Below are 6,000 nucleotides of genomic sequence, written 5' to 3' on the forward strand. Positions count from 1 at the left end.
AGTTAGGGGTCTCTTTTGTGTATGGCCCTACAGCTCTGGTAGTGACGCTATGCCTTGTGTGCTACCTGTCTGTGGTAGGAAGGTTGTGGAAGGTAAAGCAGTCTGGATGGTGGGTTCAACAGCTTTGGATGCATAACAGGTTTGATTGACACTAGGGAAAGCAGACGGGAAGGTGGGATGTGTGGGGTCATCAAGGTCCTTCATATCCCCCGATCGTTGCTCCAGGTACTTTTGTGCCAGTTTCAGGGGGTTTAAGCATGTAGGGACAGTGTGGGGACGTATGTTCAGAAGACAGCAGAATGATGTAACTACCATTTTTAACCCCTTCTGGTCGATTTTGGCCTTTGCTTGCTTCACCTCCTTGCCAGCTTTGTCTCCTCCAGGTTTCGTGTCTTCCACTTTGGAGATACCGGTTCTGGCTCTATGTGACTTACTGTCTGCCGCTCGTTACCCTCTGGACTGCTGTGGCCTCTCCACTATCGGGACCTTGTGTGCCTGGGACGGCTCTCCGTCCCCTCTCATCAGGATGCCAGCTGCAGACGCTGAGACCTTCGTCCCTTACGCCGTAGATCTGGGTTCTTCTCTTCATCAAAAAACAAAAAGGGGGAGTGACGTGGGCCCTCAGTTTGGCCGTAGTGGGCCCTCAGTTTGGCCAGATGTACTTGGGCCCTAAGACTGAATTCGCATTGTATACAGTTGAACGTATGTCCTCGGACCCTAATACTGAAATCACTTTTCCCAAATACCATCTCAGGCAGTTTCTCCCTCAAGGACACAGTCTGCCCCAGCAGCAGCCGTTATCTCCCTCAAGGACACAGTCTGCCCCAGCAGCAGCCGTTATCTCCCTCAAGGACACAGTCTGCCCCAGCAGCAGCCGTTATCTCCCTTCCTCCTTCCTCCTGTAGTAGTCAGCTGAACCTATAGGATTCATGTGCCAGTTACGTATTACTGTTCACTGACCAGTCATGTGTATCCTAGACTCAGTTGTATTTACATTGTCACTCAGATGTCAGATGTATGTATATTGTTACTCAATTGGAACAGGATCCTCACTTATTAGGCCACCACTCCTTCAAGACCAGACACACCACCATGAGGTATTAAGGATGATATGTATTGTACTTTATCTCGATGTGTCAATTCTCGATCAGACCCCTTTGCTATGATTATACAGCAACCCACATATGCTATGTTCCCTGCTAAGGTAAATCATACTTGGTATCAAACTCAAGAGTATACATTCTCTGTAGAAAGAGATGGTGCAACATCTGGCTGTTAGATGTGACAAAAACTATGTATTAGCTGTGTTGTGATTGCTTGTTTCTTTACATCTGCTATGGCCTTAGGCCTGCTAATTAGCTATATGTACTATATGTAGGAGGGTTAGCAAGAATGTGGGCAGAGGTGCAGAGCAGTATAATAGTAGTGATTGTGATGGGACAGATACCAGACTTCACCTGTATAGAACTACGGACTTGGATCAAAACTGTGGCTCCCCTGGAATTGCTTGTATGGTACCTCAGAGCTGCAAAAACAAAAAGGGGGAGTTGTAAGGGGCCCAGAGGGTCCCAGGGGGTGCAAGTCAGAGGCAAAGCCTGTTCCCGTGGGAACGGTGCTGATGCGCACCCTGGCAGAAGCTCTGTGTGACCCTGGAACCTGATGTTCCTGCAGATACCAATGTCCTGTACAGTAACGTTACAAGTGAGCCTGGGAACCCAGGAACTAGCTGCAGGAACAAGATAAGCTTTCTTCCTTACTGCGGGTGTAAGGATGTGGAACAGTCATGAGATGGTGAAGTAATGGGATGAGCTCAGCATGTATGTGATTGGTGGATCAGCCTTTATAAACCCTAACCCTCAGCTGAATAAGGGGTTGTTGTTGCCTGGATCATCTTGTCTCCAGTCTCCTTCCTTCAGGGCCCACAGAGTAGAAGCCTGTGGGTCAGGGGGATCCAGGGGTTCGGGCTCTGACCCCGAACACTATCCCTTAAAATACTTGAATAAAACTGTCATATTCTCCTTAACTTTTTCTTCTTTGGTCTAGACATCATTGTTTCCTTTTATCAGTCTTCATAGAAAATAAATTCAAGACCCTTGACCAGTTGAGCTGCCCTTCTTTGGATGCTCTCCAGTTAATCACCATGTTGTCCACTGCTAAACCAGATGAGCTGATGAGGTCTGGACAGGGCAGAGGATAGAGGGACTGTTTGATTCTTCTTCCTGGAGTCTATGCATCTTAAGGGAGATTTCTAAATATAATTTCAGTAACTGTGTTGGTTTCCCCACTACACTGCTAACTCAAGTTGACCTCACTATACAATAAATCCTCAAATCTCTTTCATATCAATTGCTGTCATTTTACCTGAGGAATTGATTTTTAAACTCATATTATCCTTATTGTGTAGAATCAGAACACTGTTTTAGCCTATGAAGATCCTTTTGGATCCTGTCTACTGTTGTGTATTATCCTTCCTTGTTTTGTGACATACAAATTTGATAAGCGTATCATTCTTCCCATTATTCAAATCACTAGTAAAATGCTAAATGGCACAGGGTCATTTGCATACAAGTCTATGAATGTTTCACTGGGAATATACTTTACATGAATATTAAACTATTCACTGGTTCCAAATTTACCTAATTAACTTATTCTCTAGCCTATACCTCTATCTTTTATATGAGGACAGCATGAGAAACCTTACAAAATGATTTGGTAAATCTAAAATATAGTTACAGTATTCCCCTGGCCAGTCAGCCTAGTAACACTATAAAAAGGAAATGAAATTAATTTGGCATGGCAATCTTGATTAAGCCACACTGACTCTTTGTATTTTCCAGTTAATTTTCTAGTTATTTACTAAGCATCCTTTAATAATACATTTTAAAAGGCAGGGAGTAGCAATCATGATCTCAGACAAAGCAAAAGCAAAAATAAACGTAATTAAGAGAGATAAGCAGGGAAACTCTGTTTTGCCTAGAGGTACCATAGACAATGAAGTAATATCAGTATTAGACATATGCACTAAATGGCATAGCATTTAAATTCTTAAAGGAAAAGTTATGATGAGTTATAGGAGGAAATTGACAGTAAAATTACATTAGTGAGGGAGCTCAACTTTGTCACCATATGACTAGATATATCTAACTGCAAAATAAATAAGAAAGAAGTTAAATAAATAGGATTTTAGAAAAGTTAGATATTCTAAACCTCTAGAAAACTGTATGGGAATAAAACGGAGTATAAATTTTTTCTCAACTGTATTTGGGAACTTTTTGAAAACTGACCATATATTACAACATAGAACCCTCAAAACAAATGCAAAAAACCAAAAATATTATATACATCCTTTTCAGATCATAATGCAATAAAGTCATATTCAATAAAAGATTATGGAAACATAGATTAAAAATTACTTGGAAACAATGATCTGATCTTAAATAATGAAGGAGTCAAAGAACTGATCATAGAAGCTTATCAATAATTTCAATAAGGGGAATAAAAATAATGAGACAACATACCCAAATTATGGGCCACAGACAAAGAAATATTTCGGGGAAATTTTACATCTTTAAATGCTTATATTAATAAAGTAGAGAAAGAGCAGATCAATGAATTGGGCATGTAATTAAAAAGCACTTCACAATGAACAAATAAAAAATCCTCAGTTAAACAAAATGGAAATTCTAAAAATCAAAGAATAGATTAATAAAATTTAAAGTAAAAAACCCACAAAACTATTGAACTAATTGTACTAGATGTTGGTTTTATGAAATAAAAACCTAATAAAATAGATAAACTATTGGTTCATTTGATTAAAAAAAAGAAAGAAGATAACCAAATTATCAGTAACAAAAATGAAAAGGGTGAACGTGTCAGCATTGAAGATTGTAGCAATTATTAGGAACTAGTTTTCCTCATTAAATGTCAAAAAAACTGACAATCTAAGTGAAATTAATGTATATTTACAAAAATATAAATTACCCAGATTAACAGAAGAGGAAATAAAAAAGTTAGATAACTGTTTAGAAAAAGTAATTGAACAGGTCATAAATGAACTCACTAAGAAAAAATTCACAGAACCAGATAGAATCACAAGTGAATTCTGCTAAATACATTTTAAATTTTATTTTTTAATATATGAAATGAAAGAAGCATTTCATTATGTAGTAGAATTTTTAAAAAAAGATGAATGCACATGAACCTGCCAGTCTATTGTGTACAACTTGCTATTCCTTTGAAACCTGTAATAAAGTTATTAAGTAAAATTCTTTTCCCCATACCACTAGGCACACGTGTATGGTGTGTGTGTGTGTGTGTGTGTGTGTGTGTGTGTGTGTGTGTGTGTGTGTATAAAATCATTTTACACATAGTTTTTTTTTAATAGTTCATTCTCTAATGCAGATAGCATCTTCCTTCACATGTCCTTTGTAGGTAATTTGGATATTCATGTTAGTCAAATTTTGTTGTCAAATTCTATTGTGATCCATATAGTCAATGGCTTTAGTGTAGTTAATGAATCAGAAGTAGATGTTTTTCTGGGACTCCCTTGCCCTCTCCATAATCCAGCAATTATTGTCAATTTGGTCTTTTTTTCCTCTGCCTCTTTGAAAAGCAGCCTGAATTTCTGGTAATTCTTCCTTAACTGTATTATACTTGGAGATTTTAATGAGTTCAGCTGGAATTGTCTCAACTCCAGTAGCCTTATTGTTAGCAATGCTTTTAAGGGCTGCTGGATTTTATTCTCCGGGTTGTCTAGATCTAGATCAGTAACCACATCATTGTGGTTTTTGGTGATGTTAATAACTTTCTCATATAGTGCTTCATATAGTCTTGCCACCACTTCTTAATCTCTTCTATTTCTGCTAAGTCACTACCATTTTTGTATTTTATCATGCCCATTTTTTTTGCAAGAAATGTTGCCTTGATATCTCTAATTGTCTTGAAGAAATTTCTTCTTTCCAATCCTATTATTTTTCATATTTCTCTAATTTAAGAAAAAACCTCTCTCCTTGCTATCATCAAAAATTCTCTTCTCTTTCCTTTTTTCCTCCAATTTGTAAATGGTCAAAGAATATAAATAGGTATTTAACAGAAGAAATCAAAGTTATCTACAGTTATGTGAAAAAATGCTCCAAATCAATCTTGATTAGAGAAATGCAAATTAAAATAATTGTAAGGTACCACTTCACCTCTATCAGGTTAGCTAACATGACAGAAAAAGAAAAATGATAAATGCTGAAGGGAATGTGGAAAAAATGGGGCACTAATGCACTATTAGTGGATTTGTGAACTGATCCAACCATCCTGGAGAACAATTGGAACTATGGCTAAAGGGCTGTAAAACTGTGCATTCCCTTTGACCCAGCAATAACACTACATGGACTGCATCCCAAAGAAACCAAAGAAAAAGGAAAAGAGACCTAATCATACAAAAATATTTATAGCAACTCATTTTGTGGTGGTAAAAACTGGTAATTGAGGGGATGCCTATCAATAGAGTAATAGCTATGATTGTGATAGAATATTATTGTGCGATAAGAAATGCTGAGCAGGATTGTTTCAAAAAAAAAACTGTGAAGACTCATATGGACTGATGCAAGGTGAAGTGAACAGAACTAGGAGAATATTGTACAGCAACATTCATACTGTATGATCAACTGTGAATGACTCAATTATTCTAATCAATAAAATGGTTCAACATAATTTCAAAGGACTCATGAGTAAGAAATACTATCTACTTCCAGAGAAAGAACTGATGAAGTCTGAGTGCAAATTAAAGCGTAATTTTTGCCTTTTTTTCTTGTTTTTTTCAACATGGCTAATATGAAAATGTTTTGCATGATTTCAAATGTATAACTGAGATCACATTTCTTGCCTTCTTAATACATTTTTCCTTCCCCTCTCTCTTCATCCTTTTGTTCTCTTTCTCTTTCATTTTCTCCCTCCCTCCTTCTCAACAAAATAAAATCTATGAAATAAAATTTGCCTGGTTTTTATTAG

This window comes from Notamacropus eugenii, chromosome 5 (assembly GCF_028372415.1).
Source record: "Notamacropus eugenii isolate mMacEug1 chromosome 5, mMacEug1.pri_v2, whole genome shotgun sequence".
Lineage (NCBI taxonomy): Eukaryota > Metazoa > Chordata > Mammalia > Diprotodontia > Macropodidae > Notamacropus > Notamacropus eugenii.